This window comes from Papaver somniferum, chromosome 1, assembly GCF_003573695.1.
Source record: "Papaver somniferum cultivar HN1 chromosome 1, ASM357369v1, whole genome shotgun sequence".
Lineage (NCBI taxonomy): Eukaryota > Viridiplantae > Streptophyta > Magnoliopsida > Ranunculales > Papaveraceae > Papaver > Papaver somniferum.
This window is the reverse complement of record NC_039358.1, coordinates 183,431,903-183,455,989: the sequence shown is the minus strand read 5'-3', so window position 1 is coordinate 183,455,989 and position 24,087 is coordinate 183,431,903. Positions and strand designations below refer to the sequence as shown.

The window sequence follows — 24,087 nt, the reverse complement described above, 5'->3', positions numbered from 1 at the left end:
AAAACAACGAGAGAAAAGTCACGGAAAGATTAGTCAACATCTTCATCATCCGAAACCATAAGAGTGTCATCCTTGATATCTGGAAACTTGGTAGCAATTACAAGTAGTTGTTCTTGAACACACCTTACTTTGGCATTGATCTTACAAACATCTTTGTGAATTTGATGAAGAAGATTCATGGAAGAGGAATCACATGAGCCATCAAGTGTGTTGAACCTTTGTCTCTTGCAAGCATTCTGCTTCATGCGATTGAAGGTAAAAGGTCAGACAAGTTTGGGAGAACCAATGGAGTTCCCAATTGGATCTATATCGAAAGTGCGACAAATTCGCTCAATAAAGCAAGGAAATCCTAGATTCTTGTTGGAGGATGTCATCGATACCATTTGAAAAATGATGAAACCACAAATGTCGAGACTTTGAAAATCCAACACAAGGAAATATACCAATTCCGCAAACTCACGACTCCAACGAGAATTCTCAATCATGGAGGGACAAAGATTAGATATTCCAAGTTTAGCAAAAGACGTCAAGGCAAGACTAATATCATTGGTAGGAAGCTTACCTTCATTCCAAGCTACACTCTTACCACATAGACCAATGGAGATGGTTTCGTAAGAGGGACGTTCATGACAAGGTCTTGGAAGGCGATAATTCCCAAGAGGAATATTAGTAATCTTTGAAATTAACTCTCTAGTTACGTGAACCCTTTGTCTATTAACCATGGTCTTGAATTCCATGTCTTCAATATCAATATCATAAATGTTGGCATAAAAGATTCTAGTAAGAGTATTAAATCCTTCACCAAGACCATCAAAGATGTTTCCAAGCTTAAACTTTTCAAAACAAATTAAATCCTCTTTATATCCACTAGAAAAATCCAATTTCTTTTCTAGAATAAATCCATTAGATGAAATCCTTTCAAAAACTCTAGCACAAGAGTCATTGAAAAATCTAATCTTAAGAGAATCTTGATCTATATGAGAATTCATGCTAGAAGATGAAGAACCCAAGTTTTATGAAATCCTTTTTGAAGCTTTGAAATTCATCACGATATCTAGAAATTGGAAGGGAAAACAAGAGGAAATCACTTACTTGGAATGAACCTTGAACACCCCTTTGTCTTATTTTCCTCCTAGGAAATTAATGGAGGAATTTCATGAACCCTAGAAAGTTCACGTACGCAGAATAATGGGATGAAGATGAAGGTACGCGTACTTTCTTCTTTATATACCCACAAATGGGATTGGACCCGTTTATGAACCGCGACCCACAAAAGGAATGTAGGATTTCCTTTGATGTTCACACACCAAGGTAGAGCAACCCGTGAAACCACAATTTGAGAGATGAGACGGATGCAGTAGAAAGCTTACTTAATTATTCTAGAATGACAGAATAAACTTTTAACCCAACTATTCACAAATCAAACCATTTCTTGCCCCATCTCAAGATATATACAAATGGGGTAATGCCAAGCTTTTTACTAAGTGGCACGATGTGCAGAGAGATTCTCATGCAACATTTCTGGTTGATATTTGTGAGCAGTCCCAGTGATATAATCAAAATAATGATGATAATCAGGGTTGTCAGCGCTTTCTATCTTCCTTTTCATATGACTAGAAAGAAGATTCTTCCGATACCTTGACCTTGTGTCAAAAACATGAGAACTCGTATTGGATCTACTTGTGTTGACAGCGTGTTCAGTTCGTACATCATTATTCCATAATTTTACATGTACTGAACTTTATCGGGTCGATTCTTAAACTTAACAGAATTAAGTTTTTCTAAGAATCTAAAAACGCTTTCAAAAGCTCTAAATAGATATTTGTCAATTGATCCATTACGATAGTATTTCTCAAAAAGATTAAGACTTAATCTAGTGAGAGTCGATATCTTTGAGCGTAATGAACGTTTTCTCAATCTTCCCTTCTTTTTAATTTTTTCTTTAGAATGTTTATCATCATCTAAGTTTTTCAAGACCTTAGATCAAATGAGATTATCATGAGAAACTGGAGGCTTTGTCCATAATAATATTTGAACAATCTTTAAGATTTATGGCGTGCGTTACAGATGCCAAGAGCAAGTTTTCCAAAGAAAATTCCCATTGGGCAATTTTTAAGGATCAAACAAACACACACTTATTAGGTTTATAGTGTTTGCCTGCTCTGATCCCAATTGAAAATGCGGGGGTCTAACAACTACATCCAACAATTCGATTGGCAATCTGAGAGGACTTACTCCAATACACTTTCTAGAGAATCAACTAGATAGTCAGACTCAATCTAGAATAAAGTATATCAAAGAGTTTAATATCTCTAACTCTTAATTCAATCCGCAATCATCAAATAGAAATCTGCGAGCCCGATTGAATAAGAGGAGTAACTTGAACGGTACCAAAGATAAATGTTCAAGTGGCAATCAATTAAATAAACAACCCAAGGTTGGATATTCTAATTGATTGATCTTAACGCACAGCCTGTGATATTTCAATTATATAACAAAATATAATGCGGAAAAGAAATAACACAGACACCAGAATTTTGTTAACGAGGAAACCGCAAATGCATAAAAACCCCGGAACCTAGTCCATATTGAACACCACACTGTATTAAGCCGCTACAGACACTAGCCTACTACCAATTAACTTCGGACTGGACTGGAGTTGAACCCTAATCAATCTCACACTGATTCAAGGTACAGTTGCGCTCCTTACGTCTCTGATCCCAGCAGGATACTACGCACTTGATTCCCTTAGCTGATCTCACCCACAACCAAGAGTTGCTACGACCCAAAGTCGAAGACTTAATAGACAAATCTGTCTCACACAAAAAAGTCTATAGGATTGAATAAATCTGTCTCCCACAGAAATATCCAAGAGTTTTTGTTCCGGCTTTTGATAAATCAAGGTGAACAAGAACCAATTGATAACCCGGACTTATATTCCCGAAAAACAACCCAGAATTATCAATCACCTCACAATAAACTTAATCGACTAGCGAAACAAGTTATTGTGGAGTCACAAACGATGAGACGAAGTGTTTGTGATTACTTTTCTATCTTGCCTATCGGAGATATAAAATCTCGAGCTAATTATTTCAATTGCACTCAACACGATAGAAACAGCAAGATCAGATCACGCAACTACAAAGATAATAGTTGGGCCTGGCTTCACAATCCCAATGAAGTCTTCAAGTCGTTAACCTACATGGTCTCGAGAAGGAACCTAAGGTTAAAGGAGAATCGACTCTAGTTATGCAACTAGTAACACACAAGAGGTGTGGGGATTAGGTTTCCCAGTTGCTAGAGTTCTCCTTTATATAGTTTTCAAATCAGGGTTTGCAATCCAAGTTACCTTGGTAACAAAGTATTCAATATTCACCGTTAGATGAAAAACCTGATTCAACCAAGCTAATATCTTTCAACCGTTAGATCGAACTTAGCTTGTTACACACAAATGCAATGTACCCTCATTTAGGTTTATGTAACTGTACCTAAACGTGTACACCAGGTTGGTTCACAAATAGTTAACCGAGGTTAGTGATTAAATTTTTGATTGTTGTTGTAGTAATGAGGTTCAAACTCTCAGACTTGTGAAGATTAAATTTAAAGATTTAATAAAATTATATACAAAAATATTAACAAAGTGGGAGAGAGGTAACCAAGACACTAGAATCCACTATTACACATGAATGATGTCAAATATTTCATAACTCTAATTATCCTTTTAATCCTTTATTTCTTAATCCAAAAATAATCAAACATATTCTCAAAAATTAATTGTATCCCTTAAGCATATATTATCTAACCAAAACATAACCTATCTAATTGAATCACAACTAATGAAGAAAATTATGTAAACTTTTAAGAAATCTGCAAAAGCAGTGATTGAGTGAATTATAATTACATATTAGAGAAAATGAAATAGTTACCCATTGTTCATGTGTGAATAGCTTCATCCATTGCCTTGGTTACGAGAGAATTAGCTGCTCATCATGTTGGAAAACCTCTCAAAGAATTTCATTGATGCTCAAAAATGGTTTACAAATGATGATAATATGAGAAATACAATAAAACCAAAGAACTACGACCCTCAGTGACAAAATAAGACTGTTGCAGCTGTGTCGCAAACGCTGTGGCAAATAAGACTGCCTAATGTACGACCCACAAGTGTGAGTCGTTATTACTGTAGAAAAACGACTGCTGGTGCAGGTCCGTTCTTCGTGTTCTTCATGTTCATCAGCAGCAGCAGCAACAGAAACCGAGTTTGGGAAAACTCGAATTTCTTCTTTTCTGGCTCTCCTCAGCCCTCCAGACTCTCGACACCCCTTCTCTGTGATACCAGAAATCTATTTATACTCCTCAGCCTCATTTAATCACGCCATAACTCAAGATAATTCTCTCTTTACTCGGCTTAAAGAGAAAATATTTTTTGGATATTTTCTTCCTTTAATTAGATCTCCACGCGCTGAAATGATGTATAAACACTCCAAACATGATCTTACACGCTGTAGAATTGATTCAACACTCTCCAAACACATGAGTACACGTCTAAATTTGATGTGATCGTGTGATATTCATTTCTTGAACGTTCTTCCTGATTTCTTGATTGCGATGATTCCAGCCAATTATGATCGATCCTAACACCCAAAATGTCTTCCTCTATCCATATCACAAATACCCATTGAAAATCAGAGGTTTAATCGAACTCTAACCCCTCCAAAAATCGATCGACCCAACTGCCAGTGAGAAGAAATATTTTCCCGCCTTTTTCCAAAATTTGAATTATGAGAAGAAAAGTGTCCTCCCCCTAATCCTGTACGGGTGTCCCTTTAGCAATTGGGGTGGAAATAGTAATTTTGGGGTGGATATAGTAATTTTTCTGGGTTCCTCCGGTACATTTCTGGGACGCTTCCGGTGCATTTCTGAGGTGCCTCCGGTACATTATCCTAGGGTGTAAAACACTACTTTTCGAGCTCATTTTGCCGCAAAGGCTTATTTCTCTAAAAACATTTACAAAAACACAAAATAACACAATAAGTACTTAATCGAGTCTAACAATACAGAATATTGAGAACAAAATAGACACATAAATGCGTCTATCAAATACCCCCAAACTTATTATTTGCTAGTCCTCGAGCAAAACTAATAAAAAAATAAATAAAACCGAGTTAATCTCGGGAGGGTTTACCAGAGGTTTGCCCACAAAACCATTACTCCTAATTGGTCACAAGTATCCAAAGAGCTATGAGGACATACATATTCTCAACCTATCTCCAAGTAAGTAGAATGCCAGAGAAATTAAAGGTGTCAGCTCTAAAGCTGACTGAAGAAAAGGGGAGACACATCCACACGACTGCTAGATAAAGAGATATCCGCTACACAGCTAGATAAACATTGTAAGATGCGTCCGCTGCTTTACATATGGATAAGATTAGGAGAGAGATAAAAATGAGAGGGACATCTGCTACACAGCTGGACTAATTACGTGTGATGAGTTAAACCAGTGCTAGAAAGATTTTGTGCCAGATTGAAAGCAGACTAACAAAGCAACCAAAATGCATCTTTCTTCGACTCTCTCACAGTGCTCAGTAGAAATAACGTCTTCTTCGGTCTTCAACTGTTGATGATAAACTCTCGAACCTCATAGAACCTTGACAATTAACTCTTCTCTTCGATTTCTTACTTGACTTATAAATTTCTTCTTCCCTATGGCCTTATTGAACAAAAAGAACGTAATGATGTTTCTTTTTTTTTTTTTTTTTTGAACAAAAAATTACAAGACAAAAATTTACATGGCCATGAGAGAAGGACTTTCAAAACTTGGATCTTCGCAACTTGTGATGTCTTGGTATCATGGATTCTAACAACTTATATCATTTGCTCTTATAACTTCAACTTTGATTTTTGAATTATTCTCTTCTATTGTTGCTTCTAAACCTAAAACGTCTTCACTTTCTTCATAGATTTTGATGTCGCTCCGCTTGTTGATGATGATAAGTTTCTACTGAGAGAGAGTCGCAATCCAGTAACTAAGACTACATTGTGAGGTTGCTTTGTCTTTCTGGCATTTCCTGACCTACTTGCCTTTCCATCATGTATGGTTAGGTCCATCACGGTTACCCTCTAAAAGGAACAAGTTCTCTCCTGAATTTCAAGGATCTCAATGTCTTTTTCTCTAATGTCTCAATAAGTTGTTATCTCTAGCATTCCAATTTCTATCTTTTCGGTGAGAAACAGTATGTAAACTTAGCTAACCGGATACCATGTGACGCTAGAAGTTTCAAAAGTGCAACTAAAAAGTTTCTCCCATACCCCCAAACTTAAATCTAACATTGTCCTCGATGTTCTAAAGATAAAATTAAAAGCATGAACAAGGAGAAACTGTTACCAATGAAGCAAAAGAGATAAGGAAAGATATTACCATGTCGCATGAATATTGGGTTACCTCCCAAGAAGTGCTAAGTTTAAAGTCTTCAGCCAGACTGAAGGATTAGTCACCATAGAATCATATAGAAGTAGCCGGAATAACTGTGGGTCATCTGGATCAAAAAGTTACCCACAAGAAGAGGAAACTGCAACAGACAAAAAAGATACCGAACATACCCTTGTTTAAGACAACTACATCTAGTTGTGGTTCAGGTTCAGGCTCTATAAGGGTCTATAAAAGGTTTTCATCGGTTGGATTTCCTCAAAGCTAAGATCCGGTTCAGGTATTAGAGTCTGGAAAAACTCAACTAAGAACTTAGAAGCACATAACAACAACCTGAATAATTGGGGATCCTCTAAGTCAATTAGATTGACTCACAAAGTTGACCATAATAATGGTCATTCTTAAGAAAATGTGTCGACCCTAATATCCTAAAGTAATTAGGTTTAGTCTCAAAACTTAATATCCGACACATCTGAAAATCATATGTTCCCACAATTGGGAAAAAGTTTTTGGTGGGAAAACAAAGTCAATCTTGGTATCATAGCCTGGGTTAACCATATCAACCAGAGGATGGGTTTCTAACAACTGAGCTTCTCTATGGACATCATTAGGTTCGGGAAAACATGTATGAAGATAATCTTGTAATATGGTTGAGGCATAAATGTCAAGTCCTACACGAGGGAACTTTCTAAGAGTTAAAGCACATGGAGAATGATAATCACCCCCAAACTTAGAGTTTTCTGTGTCTCTAGAAAGACTAGTCACAACTTCCCTAATTTCTAGGTCATCAGATTCCTGGAAATGGTCAATTGATTCTTCTAAGTCAGGTTCATCCTCACTCATCTCTACGAGTTCATCTTCTTCGTCTAAGACTATTGTTTCTAAATCGCTAGACTCTAAAACATTATTCTCAGAATAAACTCGTTCCTCTAAATCATTATCGGCTTTGTAAACAGGAAATACTACATCGTCTAAAACGAGGGTATCTCTAGTCAAATCCTCGTCCTTTTGAATAGGTGAATAATTATTAAAATTATTTGGATTTGAACTAGAAATAATATTATCATTGTAAAGCTCAATTGGAGTAACCATTTCCTGATCACTCCTACATTTATGTTCTCATCAACACTATCTCATCATAATAACATGAAAAAGATCGAACCTCATCAAAACAAGTAGTGCTACCAATTCTAACCTGTCATCTTGATTATGAAAATAACTATCCTCATTTTTAAGGGTATTATTGGAAACACTATATTGGAAAGTAAGATTATTTCGAGCAAGTCTTTCGTTCGTCTCAGCCATCAGCTTGAGGGATTCCTCTATAGAAAGTTCACTCATTATTGTAGTTCTTTCGTCTAGAATTACACTATTCATCTCAGCTAACTTACGCGTCGACTCAGCTAACTCCCTGAGGGACTCTTCTAAAGGAGGAATAGGAACAGAGGGATCATAAAAAGGACTACTTTTCAATAGTTTGATTGTATCCTCTAGAGACGAAGAACTAGTACTATAATCTTCTTGCTCGTAAGACTGATGCATGTGTGGATAGTAATTGGGCTCACCAGGGTATGACCCATATCCTTCCAAATGATGGCGTTCCCAACCACTATTCCCAACATGGTCAAAAAGGATGATGTCCATATTCAAATTCAGGTCGATAATCATTGTATTGGCTTCTATCATACCAGTTCGACATTCTTAATTGCAAGGGAATTCTACACAATCACAAACAAGGCTGACTCGACCAAATCAAACCTATAAAATCTAGCAAACAACAAGCATGATGGCTCCACTTAGATTGTTTCTAGACCAGCTTCTAATCCTTCGAAAGGGAATTCGTTACAATTTAAGCAAACCCCTCTGGAATCAATCCGAGTCAAAGTAAGTTGAATTGAGGCGAGGGAAGCTCAGTGGAGCTTTGATACCCAAGGCCTCACCGCTATCACAAGGCGGCGCAGTCACGCATTCAACTCACAGAAACCATCATGAACTTCGAAGTATGCTAAAAGAGTAACCAATATTTTTCGAACGACTTTCCTATTAAGCTCGTTACCCTATAGGTCTCGTTCTAGTCAAAATTTTAAGCTTAGGTTCGCGTTTGGTTTCGTTTTCCTAAGGCGGGCAAGAAGGAAACGGTGATGAAATCCGAGTCCTTATCTTAATTTGGCCAGGCCTTGCCCTTTACTAGGAAATTAAAACAACCGTATTCAAATCCTCAGCATATATTCACCTTAAGGCATACAATAAACCCGCTGACAGGGGATTCACGGGTGTTTCGAAAGCTTACCTCCCGTACCAGACGGGCGAAGAACCGCTGAAGTCGACTCGGGCCACGACTCCTATGTCATGTGCGAACCCGAGGGGCCGAGACGATATTGTAATCGTCGTCCTTCCCTGCAAACAGTTTTATATTTAATGTACCCTTCCTTAGGGTTTAAAAAAAAATAATTGTCCAAGTCCAAAGTCCAAATAAAGTGCAAAAAAGAAATAAAAAAAAAAAAAAAAATAATAATTACAAAAAATGGAAGGTCTCTAAAAAAAATAAAAAATAAAAATAAATCTCTCTCTCTTTTTTTTTTAATTTTTCTTTCGCTTTTTTTTTTTTTTTTTTTGCTTTGTCTTTTTCCTTCTCTTTTAGCTTTAAGCTTTGATTCCAAGTCTTTCGTATCCAACTTCAAACCTGTAATACAAAGACACACCCAAAGAAACGTAAAAAGAACAAATGAAATAAAAAAAAACCTAAAAATTCTACCTAAGCACAAATCCGCGTCGGCGGCGCCAAAATGATTAAATTTTTGATTGTTGTTGTAGTAATGCGGTTCAAACTCTCGGACTTGTGAAGATTTAATAAAATTATATACAAAAATATTAACAAAGTGGGCGAGAGGTAACCAAGACACTAGAATCCACTATTACACATGAATGATGTCAAATATTTCATAACTCTAATTATCCTTTTAATCCTTTATTTCTTAATCCACAAATAATCAAACATATTCTCAAAAATTAATTGTATCCCTTAAGCATAGATTATCTAACCAAAGCATAACCTATCTAATTGAATCACAACTAATGAAGAAAATTATGTAAACTTTTAAGAACTCTGCAAAAGCAGTGATTGAGTGAATTATAATTAAATATTAGAGAAAATGAAATAGTTACCCATTGTTCATGTGTGAATAGCTTCATCCATTGCCTTGGTTACGAGAGAATTAGCTGCTCATCATGTTGGAAAACCTCTCAAAGAATTTCATTGATGCTCAAAAATGGTTTACAAATGATGAGAATATGAGAAATACAATAAAACCAGATAACTACGACCCTCAGTGACAAAATAAGACTGCTGCAGCTGTGTCTCAAACGCTGTGGCAAATAAGACTGCCTGATGCACGACCCACAAGTGTGAGTCGTTATTACTGTAGAAAAACGACTGCTGGTGCAGGTCCGTTCTTCGTGTTCTTCATGTTCATCATCATCAACAGCAGCAGAAACCGAGTTTGGGAAAACTCGAATTTCTTCTTCTCTGGCTCTCCTCAGCCCCCCAGACTCTCGACACCCCTTCTTTGTGATACCAGAAATCTATTTATACTCCTCAGCCTCATTTAATCACGCCATAACTCAAGATAATTCTCTCTTTACTCGGCTTAAAGAGAAAATATTTTTTGGATATTTTCTTCCTTTAATTAGCTCTCCACGCGCTGAAATGATGTATAAACACTCCAAACATGATCTTACACGCTGTAGAATTGATTCAACACTCTCCAAACACATGAGTACACGTCTAAATTTGATGTGATCGTGTGATATTCATTTCTTGAACGTGCTTCCTGATTTCTTGATTGCGATGATTCCAGCAAATTATAATCGATCCTAACACCCAAAATGTCTTCCTCTATCCATATCACAAATACCCATTGAAAATCAGAGGTTTAATCGAACTCTAACCCCTCCAAAAATCGATCGACCCAACTGCCAGTGAGAAGAAATATTTTCCCGCCTTTTTCCAAAATTTGAATTATGAGAAGAAAAGTGTCCTCCCCCTAATCCTGTACGGGTGTCCCTTTAGCAATTGGGGTGGAAATAGTAATTTTTCTGGGTTCCTCCGGTACATTTCTGGGATGCTTCCGGTGCATTTCTGAGGTGCCTCCGGTACATTATCCTGGGGTGTAAAACACTACTTTTCGATCTCATTTCGCCGCAAAGGCTTATTTCTCTAAAAACATCTACAAAAACACAAAATAACACAATAAGTACTTAATCGAGTCTAACAATACAGAATATTGAGAACAAAATAGACACATAAATGCGTCTATCAGTTAGCCATATGATTACTCTCATATCAACCTTATTCATCTTAACCATAACTAGTTCAAATGACTCAAATGTTACTAGTTAAAGAGTTGCTTAATTGTATAGAAAACACAATCGAAACCAAATAGGTTTGATTCACTTGAATCAATCATGAACATTATAGCCACGGTTTGCAAAGATTGCATTCCTTATGATTCAAATGTTTAAGTTCATGAACTGACCGATTTGACAAAGTAACCAGCTTAAGTATGCATACTTAAGCAACCGGATTTTGAGTTTGTTAAGTTTCCAAACTCAGCAGAAATTTTCGGTTCGAAAACTTCCGCCAGTATGCGTACGGGTACGCATACTTAAGGTGACTAGTTTAGGAGTTTGTAATTCCCAAACTCAGCAGATATTTTTGGTTCGAAAACTTCCGCCAGTATGCGTACGGGTACGCATACTTATCTTGTTTCCTTCACCAATTTCGTATACACACATATGCATACTCTTGGTTCCCGGTTTATGGATTTATACACTAATGTGCGAACACACTATATATGCTTATATCCAAAGATGGTTGCATCATCAACTCTTTATTTGAATCATTGAAACATTCTTCTATAATGACAATAGCCGTTTTCACACACTATTAGCATCAAAGCCCTTTTCAAGATATTGAAATAATCATTATCGAAACATTCCAAGCCAACATCAAACGATTGTATCACACAGACCATGTAAGATGTTACTCGGAAATTTTCTCATGATATAAGATGAACTTGGTCGAAGCGAAAGCTTACCAACACATATTTCGAGAAATATGTAAGCGAGATATACTCAGCTCGAAATCTCAAATGTGGATAAAGAAAACTATATTGTAACACGACTCATGTCTTAATATAGGAGATGGTAGAAATAGACTTTCCAAATGTTAGATGAGTTCAAGTCTCCACATACCCTTTTGTCGAAGAAGTTCCACAAGCTCCCCTTAGTAGTTCTTCGTCTTCAAGAGATGAACGCCGAGAGATCTAAGCTCAACTACACTATCTATATCCTAGTCCGAGACATCTATAAATAGGCTAGAAATCAAGACTTATAGTTTTGATCACTAACATTGACAAACATGCTAGAGATAACAACGCATGTGAATTCGACCGAGCAATGTTCTAACAGGGACAATGTTTTATTATCATATCACATTACAAACTTATCAAGTATATTAGTCTTGATCATCACAACCAAACCACTCTGTAAACTCTATGCTACCTTTACCTATCTCGATCACCTGTTGAGACGTGAACTAGCATCTTTAGTTTCGCATACTTTTTTGCAAAATCGAAAACATTCTTATCTCCTAGAGTGTTTACTTCCAAATCCACTTATTTCTGCGTATGTACAATTACCTTCCTAATGGCAGTCACCTCAGCATGAGCTGTTGGGTTCGTCGTTTTTCATTCGATATTGTGACAACTCACAACTACTTTGCAGTCACGAACAATAGCTGCATCAAATGGGTATCCATCTCCAATGTCCAGTCCCTAATACGCTTCTCCAATTTCTTTTATCAGGAATACACACGATTATTGTGCTCTCCAACTGCTAGAAATATTGTGGCAAAAAACGATTAAGTCACGATGACTTAGAAACCTTCAGCTAAGAATCACTAAGCTAAATGCATAAAAACAAAAGATATTACTGAAATGAGAGTGGAGTTTGAGATTGGATTACCTTCAAAAATCTCTTCTTCCATGGCTAGCTGAAATATGAGGACTGATTATATTTAGCTTGACGAACAATAACTTTATTTATAGCAAAACAAATTCTACAGAGTAAAGATGTTTCGACTGTGTATACAAAGTTACGTTTTCTTTTCTTTTTTTAACTTTAATCATATTATGGTGTAAAAATGTTTAATATTTCGGTTTCAGTAAACTAAGTTTTATGTTTAAACTTCATTCAAAGTCGGCATTGAAGTTCCTTTATATACTACGCCGATACATGTTTCCGGTATTGATTTAGTATGAAACCCGTAATGCCGGCACAAGAAAATAAGCTTTAAAGTCTTCTCAATTTGAAAACCTTGTGCCGGTATTGTTGGACGGAAAATACACAAAACTGGCAAAGTCTTCCGGCTTGCTCGATAAATCACCCATAATGCCGGCACTGCAAGTGTTAGTACCCATCTTCTGCGCTTTTTTTTTCTGTGAATTTTGTAAGCGGTTCCGGCATTGTATACAAGCTCAAGCTATGTGGATAGTATATCCATAAGAATATACTCTGGTAGGTGAAAATGTGTCGGCATAGTTCTTTTTATACACACCATGCTGACGATATCTCGACTCTTCTTTGGACATGCTTGTTAACAATTTTATGCCGCACCAGTCTTTTGTTAACCAGCTGAATAAACCTCGTGGCATTGTGAAAAGGGAACAAGTTCTTGATCGGGTCCATTCAGCATTGATAAACATCACCAAGCTGATGCCTCTTGCACATTTGAGATTATACCCCGTTCTTGAACAGTGGATGCCTCACATTATCCTTAAGCAAGAAGTGAGTATTTGGATTCATTTTCTGATCTGAAAGTTCTTTCTGGTCGACTTTTGTAGTTTGGTACACAATAATGTATGGATACGAGTGTTTACTAAGGGTGCGAGTTCTCAGTTTTACTGTTTCCATATACACTCACACGTTCTGCTTCTTTTGGTTAAATCTGGGGTATACAGCATCCAGCATAGATATAACGATGAAGACCCTGCCGATTTAACGGCTGCCGGCATGGTCGTTATACTTAATCCATGCGGCATTTCCATTTCCAGAATTGGCCATGATGAAAATTTCCAGCTGAATTTTTGCATGTAATCCTTTTTTTATGATTTGAAGACTCGGAAATATTTGTTTGTTCATTACTTCACTCATTTAAACCAAGTTTCTAAAACCTCTCCATCTAATTTCTACCAAAAATCAAGTGATATGATTTATGTTAGAGCACTGCTCGTTCGAACTCACATGCGTTGCTATCTCAAGAATGTTTGTCAATGTTAGTGATCAAAACTATAAGTCTTGATTTCTAGTCTACTATAGCTAAGTCTCGGACTAGGATAGAAAGTGTAGTTGAGCTCAAGAACTCCATGACGATCATCATACAAGACGAAGAACTACTCAAGGAACTGGTGGAACTTCATAGACTAAAAGGTATGTGGAGACTTGAACTTATCTATCACTCAAAAGTCTATCTACTCTATCTCCTATCTTGAGATAAAAGTCGTTTTGCTATATAGACTTTGATTATACACATTTGCTATTTCGAGCCGAGTTTATCTCGCTTATTTATTTCTCGAAATATGTGTTGGTAAGCTTTCGCTTTAGCCAAGTTCATCTTTACCTAGTGATGAAAGTCATATTATGTTTCAATCACTTGAAAATGGCTTTGACGAAAAATGGTTTGTGAATAACAACTATATAACGTCCTCTAAGAACGTTTCAATGATTGAAATGAGAGTTTAGATTATATAACCATTGTTGGATATAAGCATTGTGTGGAAACACATACATGTATAAGTCCTTATTCCTTGAACCAAAGTATGCGTACTTTGCTGTTGAGGAAAACCGGAACAGAGTCCAGGAACCCAGTCCGCGAACCCAGTCCGCGTATTATCGGAGGTTCTCTTCCCGAGAAAATATGCTGGAGTTTGTGAATTATTTAAAAACTTATTCCGGGTACTTAAGTCCGCGTACCTAGTCCGCGTAATTAGGTTGGTTATTTTCTGAAAACGATTATTCGTGAACTTATACTTATATTAACCAAGGAATGTAAGTTTGCAAACCGTGGCTATAAAGTTCATGAAGCGATTCGAGTGAATCAAATCGTTTTTGCTTCGATTGTGTCTTGTATACTTCTATAAGATCCAAGCAATTGAACAACTCTCTAACTAGTTCATTTGAACTAGTTATGGTAAAGAAGTATATGGTTGATATGAAAGTGATCATATGGCTAACCATTTGGTTAACTACTGTTGAACCAACGGATGTACATGTTTGGATACGGTTACACAAACCTAAAACGTGCATTTCATTTGTGTGTAACAAGCTAAGTTTTCGATCTAACGGTTGAAAGATATTAGCTTGAATCTATCAGGTTTTCATATAACGGCGAATATTGAATGCTTTGTTACTAAGCTAACATTGATAGCAAACCCTGATTTGAAAGACTATATAAGGGATAACTCTATCAACTAGGAAACCTAATCCCCACACCTCCTGTGTGATACTAGTTGTATAAGCTAGAGTTGATTCTCCTTTAACCTTAGGTTTCTACTGAGACCCTGTAGGTTGACAACTTGAAGACTTCATTGGGATTGTAAATCCAGACCGATACCACTTTCTTGTAGTTGTGTGATCTGATCTTGTTGTTTCTATCGTATTGAGTACAATCGTAACGATTGGCTTGAGATTGATATCTCCGATAGGTAAGATATAAAAGTAATCTCAAACATCTTCGTCTCATCGTTTGTGATTCCACAATATCTTCTTTCGTCGCGTCGATTAATATTATTGTGAGGTGATTGATAATACTAGGCCGTTCTTCGGGAATATAAGTCTGGGTTATCAATTGGTTCATGTTCACCTTGATTTATCAAAAGACGGAACAAAACTCATAGGTATTTCTGTGGGAGACTGATTTATCTATTACCGTAGACTTTTCTGTGTGATATAAATTTGTTTATTAAAGTCTTCGACTTTGGGTCGTAGCAACTCTTAGTTGTGCGTGAGATCAGCTAAGGAAATCAAGTGCGTAGTATCCTGATGGGATCAGAGACGTAAGGAGCGCAACTGTACCTTGGATCAGTGTGAGATTGATTGGGGTTCAACTACAGTCCAGACCGAAGTCAGTTTGTAGTAGGCTAGTGTCTGAAGCGGCTTAATACAGTGTGTGTTCAATCTGAACTAGGTCCCGTGGTTTTTCCTGCATTTGCGGTTTCTTCGTTAACAAAACTTCTTTTCCGCATTATATTGTTTATCTTTATAATTGAAATACCACAGGTTGTGTGTTTAAATCAATCAATTGGGAAATCCGACCTTTGGTTGTTGATTGATCTTTGAACATTGGTCTTTGGTACCGTTCAAGTGATTTCTCTTGTATTCAATTAGACTCGCAGATTTCTATATGCTTGAGTAAGAATTGAATCGAGAAAGAGTGATATAACTCTTTGATATACTTTATTAAGATTGAGTCTAGTTGATTATCTTGAAAGTATATTGGAGTTAGTCCATATAGATTGCTAATCGAAATATTGGGTGTGGTTGTTGTACCCCCGCTTTTTCAATTGGTATCAGAGCAGGCAAACACGTTTAAAGACCTTATAAGTCTGTGTTTGTAGTGATCTGACTCTATGGACAAGAATTATATCTCGATAAACGTACCACCAGTCTTCGATGGCTCAAACTACTTATGGTGGAAAATTGCTATGCGTGCTTTTCTTCAAACTCGTGATTTTCAAACATGGGTACGTGTTGTTAATGGCTATGATCCTACGATTAATAAAAAAGGCGATTTATCTATATCGAAGGATATAGGTAGATATAGTCCAGAAGAAATTCTTGCTTACGGATTAAATGTTATCATTCATGCCATTACCCCAGATCTTCAGCATCATTTGACTATGTGCACTAAGTCTAAAGAAGCCTGGGATATCTTAGAAACCGTATTTGAAGGAAATACCAATGAGAAAGAAGCTAGGCTTCAAAACCTTAGTTCTGATTGGGAAAACCTTCGTATGGAAAATGAAGAAACGTTTGATGAGTTTAATCACAAAGTGTCTGAAATTGTTAATGCATCTTTTGCATTGGGTAAGACTATTCCTGAAAAGGACATTGTGATGAAAATTCTCAGATCGCTGCCATCTAGATACGACTCTAAGAAGCATACCATCGTTGAAGGAAATAATCTCGCAACGCTTTCCACAAATACTCTGGTTGGGAAGCTAAAGATCTTTGATCATGAGCATACGTCCAAGTCTAATAAGGATATTGCCTTCAAAGCACTAAAGAACACTAAATTACTTGATAAAAGTAAAAGTGTTTATCTCTTTGAATATGATCTTTCTGAGGCTGACTCATCAGATGAAGATCTTGACAAGTCAGTCTCGTTGATCACAAGACAGTTTAGGGATCTTCTTTTGAAGAGAAGTAAACGGTTTTCCAGAGATAAATCCAAGTCGTCAGATAAACCTCATACTCATGTTCCTCCTAAAAATAGGGATATTGATGAAACTTATGACGAGGATATGCCTCAGTTCTTCAAGTGTAAAGGTTTTGGTCATTTTGAAAATGAGTGTCCAAATCGAAAGAAATACACTGGGAACAAAGGTTTTGCTGCAACTCTTGATGAAATGTCTGACAGTTATGATTCTAATGAAGACGAGAAATCAAGTATTGCACTTCTTGTGAAAATATTGATTTTGATAATTGTAGCAATACACACATCAATCTTGATATTCTTTCAGAAGAAAACTCAACCAATCTGGAAGATAAAATTGACCCCTTCTTTGGAAACTCTGTGTATGATGTTTCAGGTTCTACTATGTGTCTAGATGCTTGCACATCTCAGATACCTGAATTATATTCAAGATTGACGTGCTCATATTGTTCACTCAAGGGTCATGAACTATCAAAGTGTTACAAGTACAAACACAAATTGAGACATGTCAACAGACTTCAACTAAGAGCAAATCGATTAGCAAACAAGCTTAAACTCGCTCAGAAGACCGCTGAGGTATGTAAGATTTTATCTTCGTCTAAGAAGTTAGTTTCCAGGGACAAAACAAGACCATTAGAGAAGAAAATATGGTCAAATATTTTTGATAGACAGAGGTCTGTGGATTCCTCTCAAGAGGAACATGGTGGATAAATTGTTGTTTACCGCAACACAACTTGATTGTGTTGATTTGTAAATCTTGCCTCATGTGCCTGATCAAAAGAGAGAAGATTGTATACCTCTTAGGCTTTAGGAAAAGATAGTTTTCTTCTTTTCTTAGTTTTTTTTTTTGGATTTCTCTGTCTAAAGGAGGGTTATTCTCGACAATTCTACTCTCTCTAGGGTTCAGAGTTGTGAGTGCACGAACTTGTTAAAGGTTGCGTAACCCTACATTCCTTTTTCCTTTCCTGAAACTTCTTTTATCTTAAGACTACTTGTTGAGATTGTGATTTCCTCTCACAAACCCATACGTTTATGAATACTCCAAGCATCATGTCTTCTAATGGAAAAGATGTTAATATGATTGTCAAGCCATCAATCATGAAGGAAAAAGAGAGATCTCCGTTATCTCCGACATTGAAAAGAAAAAGAAGGAATGTGAGGAAGCCTAGAGTTGTTCCTTCAAATTCTCAGAAGTTTTCTGTTGTTCTTGAAGTGTTGAAGGAGACGCAAAAGGAGATTCAACAAATAAAGGATTTTGTGTTTAAGACTCATGAGATTCAGAAGGCCTTGGTTCGACATCAATCAAGAAGGTATATTGATATTAACTCCTATCTTCATGAACCTTATGTCCCAATGGATGTTGACGACAAGGAGTTCGGGGACGATAAAGAATTGTTCAAAGGTCTTAACATCTAGTAAATCTTCGGATGAGAATTTTATTTTCTTGTTTCGTTTAAAATAATAACTAGAGTTTGGAATAGCCATTATCGTGATTACACATAGCTATGTCCAACGTTTTTCATCTTCATGTTTTTAGGTTTATTTGTTTAAATTCTAAAATTGTTTGGAAGATGATTTTTGCAGTATTAATCTTTATCAAGAATATAAAGCACAGTTTAGCTAACTTTGCCTATGTAAGTGGCGGTTCAGATTTGTTCTCACAAGAGATAAATCTAAGGATGTAATCGTTTGTCATAAGTGATGGTTGTGATTGGGATTAGAAATGCATCTGATGGACAACATTTATCATGTCATTAAGGTTCCATAATTCTTCGTAATAAATACTCTATTAATTTATGACAATATTTTATTAAATGTTAAATTAAAAACGATAATATTTAAATTATTCTACCAATGATGATAATAATATATTTTTATACTTAAGATTAGTTTGGATAACTTTTCCTATGTTGGTGGCGGTTCAGATTTATCCTAACAAGAGATAAACCTAGGGATGTAATCGTTTGTCATAAATGATGGTTGTGATTGGGATTAGAAATACATCTAACTGACAAAATTTATCATGTCATTAAGGTTCCATAATTCTTCATAATAAATACTCTATTAATTTTCCATGACAATATTTTATTAAATGTCATTAAAAATGATAATATATATGTTAGAGCACCGCTCGGTCGAACTCGCATGCGTTGCTATCTCAAGCATGTTTGTCAATATTAGTGATCAAAACTATATGTCTTGATTTCTAGTTTACTTATGACTAAGTCTCGGTCTAGGATAGTTAAGTGCAGTTGAGCTCCAGACTCTATGGCGATCATCTTACGAAGACGGAGAACTACTCGAGGAATAAGTGGAACTTCATCCGACAAAAAGGTATGTGGACACTTGAACTTATTTGTCACTCAAAAGTCTATTCTATCTCCTACTCTTGAGACAAAGTCGTATAAGTATGATAGTTTTCATACATACACATTTGTTATTTCGAGCCGAGTTTACTCGCCTATCTTTTTCTCGAAATATATGTTGGTAAGCTTTTGCTTTAACCATTTTCATCTTTACCCATGACGAAAGTCATGATGACGTTTCAATCTTGAAAACAGCTTTGATGATGATAGTCGTGAATAACGATTGTTATAACATTATAGAAGAATGTTTCAATCATTGAAATGTAGAGTTGAGATTACCAACTATGGATATAAGCATATATAGTGTGTTTGCACATTAGTATATAAATCCATGTGCCGGAAACCAAGTGCGTGCATATGTGTGCATGCGGTATTGGTGAAGGAGACAGGTTGAGCATGCGTACCTGCGAAAGTTTTCGAACCGAAAATTTCTGCTGAGTTTATAAGTTTGCAAACTAGTAAACCAGTCTCCTTAGCTACGCATACCCGTACGCGTACCCACATAAGTTTTCGAACCAAAAATTTTTGCTGAGTTTGGAAACTCAAATCCGGTAGCTAAGGTACGCATACCCGTACGCATACCCAAGCTGGTTATTTCTCAAATCGGTAGTTCATGAGCTTAAAACAATAAATTATAAGGAATGCAATCTTTGCAAACCGTGGATATATTGTTCATGAATTGATTCAAGTGAATCAAACCGATTTTGTTTCAATTGTGTCTATGAATAAAGACCTAAGCAATTGAACAACTCTTGAACTAGTTCTTATGAGTCATTTGAACTAGTTATTAGAAAGATGAATACGGTTAATATGAAAGTGCACATATGGCTAACCGTTGGTTAACTATTTGTGAACCAACTAAGTGTACACGTTTAGGTACGGTTACTCAAACCTAAATGAATACATTTCATTTGTGTGTGACAAGCTAAGTTTCGATCTAACGGTTGAAAGATATTATCTTGGAGAAATCAGGTATTTCATCTAACAGTGAATATTGAATGCTTTGTTACCAAGGTAACTTGGTTTGCAAACCCTGATTTGAAAACTACATAAAGGAGACATCTAGCAACTGGAAAAACTAATCCCCGCACCTCTTGTGCGATACTAGTTGCTTTTGCTAGATTCGATTCTCCTTTAACCTTAGGTTTCTTCCCGAGACCCTGTAGGTTAACGACTGAAAGACTTCATTGGGATTGTGAATCCAGACGAAACAACTTTCTTGTAGTTGAGCGATCTGGTCTTGTCATTTTCTATTGCACGAGTTCAATTGACTAATTGACTTGTGATTATATTATCTCCGATAGGGCAAGATAAAAAGAAATCACAAACATCTTCGTCTCATCGTTTGTGATTCCACAATATCTAGTTTCGCTATCATACGATTTAGATTATTGTGAGGTGATTGATAATACTAGGTTATTCTTCGGGAATATAAGTCCGGATTATCAATTAGTTCCTGTTCACCTTGATTTATCAAAAGACGGAACAAGACTCATAGGTTTATCTGTGGGAGACAGATTTATCTATCATCGTATACTTTTCTGTGTGATACAGATTTGTTTATTGAAGTCTTCGACTTTGGGTCGTAGCAACTCTTAGTTGTGGGTGAGATCAGCTAAGGGAATCAAGTGCGTAGTATCCTGCTGGGATCATAGACATAAGGAGCGCAACTGTACCTTGAATCAGTGTGAGATTGATTAGGGTTCAACTACAGTCCATACCGAAGTTAGTTTGTAGTAGGCTAGTGTCTGTAGCGGCTTAATACAGTGTGGTGTTCAATCTGGACTAGGTCCCGGGGTTTTTCTGCATTTGCGGTTTCCTCGTTAACAAAATTTTTGGTGTCTGTGTTATTTCTATTCCGCATTATATTTTGTTATATAATTGAAATATCACAAGTTGTGCGTTAAGATCAATCAATTAGAATATCCAACCTTTGGTTGTTGATTTACATTGATTGACACTTGAACATTGGTCTTTGGTACCGTTCAAGTTATTTCACATAATAATCAGGCTCAAGGATTTCTATCTGTTCGATTTGTTGATTACATTGTGAAATAGAGATATTAGAACTCTTTGATATACTTTATTAAGATTGAGTCTAGTTGATTCTCTTGAAAGTATATTGGAGTTAGTCCATACAGATTGCTAATCGAAATATTGGGTGAGGTTGTTGTATCCCCGCTTTTTCAATTGGTATCAGAGTAGGCAAACACGTTCAAGACCTTACAAGTCTGTGTTTGTAGTGATCTGACTCTATGGGCAGAGGTGTTATCTCTATTAATGTACCACCAGTCTTCGATGGCTCTAATTACTTATGGTGGAAAATTTCTATGAGATCTTTTCTTCAAGCACGTGATTTTCAATCATGGGTATACGCAGTTAATGGCTATGATGCTCTCGTTGTGGAAGTAGGAAATGTAAACGTTCCCAAGAATATTGGTGAATACAGTCCTGCCGAGATACTTGATGCAAAGCAAAATTCCGACAGTTTGAATGTCATCATACATGCCATTACCCCAAATCTTCAGCACCATGTGTCAAATTGCACTAGGTCTAAAGATACGTGGGATATCTTAGAAACTGTATTCGAAGGTAATACCAGTGAAAAGGAAGCCAGGCTTCAAAACCTTAATTCCGATTGGGAAAACCTTTGTATGGCAGATGAAGATTTATTTGATGAGTTTAATCACAAAGTGTCTGAAATTGTTAATGCATCTTTTGCATTGGGTAAGACTAATCCTGAAAAGGATATTGTGATAAAAATTCTCAGATCGCTGCCATCTAGATACGACTCTAGGAAGCATGCCATCGTTGAGGTAAATAACCTTGATACACTTTCCAGAAACACTCTGATAGGAAATTTAAAAATTCTTGATCTTGACACAGGCAGAACGTTCGCACTCAACGTTGTGATCAAAACAGGTGCATCCTCTCACTTGTCTTGGGATGATGAATGTTGCTCCAATCATGTTGATCTTGATAAATCACTGATAACCAGAAAGGTCAAGGATTTGATAAAGAAGAGGAATAGATGTGATGAATTTACATCTTCAGTTAATGCTTTCAGATGATTCAATAGAAGACAAATCTACTCTGGATGTCTCAGATGAGTCTACCACAGATTCTCTCTCCGCTTCAACTTCTGATTCAGAACTTGAGTATGACACAGAGTTTCTTGATCTCTTGAATAAAGAGATTCTTCAAGAGAACCTTCACTTAAAGGCCTCCTTGAAAAAAATTGAATCATCACTCCAGGCGAAAAAATATTGAGATAGAGCATCTTAATGATAAGTTCGTCAGAACCATGTCTCTAATGGAAGAAGAGATTAACACTCTCAAGTATGACCTGCAAAGGTTATCTAGAAACTCTGACAAAATTGCAGCAATGTTATTTGGTCAGAGATCCTTTGGAAACACTAATGGGTTGGGGTTCAAAAGCAAAACTCAAAGCTCAAAGTTGTCCGTTCCAACTAATCAAGGAACAACGACTGTTGATTGTTGTAAACAGGAAGAGTCACATAAAGACGAAAAATCCTCATTAATTTGTTCTTTTTGTGGACATTCTCAGCATGATCAGAACACTTGTTGGAGATTCAGAAGGAGCAATAAGAGAATCACCAAACTTCAAGAGAACATGCAGGAATCTGGGTCCGGATAACCAACCTCTCTTAAAAAAATCCAGATCTAGACGAGGTAAGAAATCTGTTTACACGACAACCAGTGATAAGCCATGAAAAAATAAAAGGTGTGAGCATATGGCTCACTATGTCACCAACTAATGTTGGTGACGTGCGCATCCTCATTTTTAGCTTGGGAAAAATGAGGTTTGCACTAAAAATGGCTCAAGTTGTTGTTTTTTGTAAATCTTTTTTCTTATATTTGTTAAGAAAATATTCTCATAAAAGGATGGAAGGCGGATAACAAATCCTGAAAGACTTATTCAATGTATTCTAGGGTTTTGGGTTCATAAATCCGTTGTTATTCTTGTGTCCTCTCTTTCTCAATTCTGTTCAAAAGATACAGTCTCATGGCTCCTGTGACTAGAGGGATCACAAAAATAGATGCAGTTGAAGCAGTTAATGTGTATCTTTGTGAAGGAATCTCTTCCTCAAGAGTAAAGAAAGTGAAGTCGATAATCAATGAAGAAGGTTCTTCCTCTAACTGTCTCTTGTTTGTTTGTCATTATGATAATGATTTTAGAGGCATGGTGAAAGACTTCATCAACAAGAGAAATGATTTAAAATCTCAAATTGTTTCCTCTTTGGAAAAGATAACTCACTATGAACAAATGTTGTCTCTAACCAAGAACACCTTGTGTGAACTAAAAAGAGAACTTAGTGGGTTAACTGACATTTTTGAAGACCTGGAGGAATTGAATGATCCCATAATCAATAGTCTCTTCAATAATGAGAAGGAATTCTTTGTAGATGCTCTGAGAAAGCTCTATAATATCTAGGAAACTTCTTAAAATAATTTTATTCTTGTTTTTGTTTAAGAAGGATAACTAGGGTTTGGAATAGCCATTATTGTGAGTACACATAGCTATGTCCAACATTTTCATCTTCATGTTTTTAGATTTATTTGTTTAAATTCTAAAGTTTGGTTTGGAAGATGATTTTTGCAGTATTAATCTTTATGATTTTATATTTTGCAATGTGTTATGGGATATGTATGTTTGCGTCCGTGAGCTATTATTGTCCCATATATTGTCAAAAGTTATCTCGTTTATATGTCGATATGCATGTATTGATACAAGATCGATGAACTTTTGACAAACAAAAGTTAAGCCTATTATGTCATTT

The 24,087-nt window shown here is 36.3% G+C and overlaps 1 long non-coding RNA gene across 1 annotated transcript; it reads right to left on the bottom strand.

Moving 5' to 3' along the window:
* Nucleotides 1-11,868: 11,868 nt before the first annotated feature.
* LOC113334465 lies at nucleotides 11,869-12,899 on the bottom strand. The gene is made up of 2 exons (XR_003352822.1): nucleotides 12,452-12,899; nucleotides 11,869-12,319 (listed from the first exon to the last, which is right to left on the bottom strand). It is a non-coding gene; the product is annotated as an uncharacterized LOC113334465 (long non-coding RNA).
* Nucleotides 12,900-24,087: the final 11,188 nt, after the last annotated feature.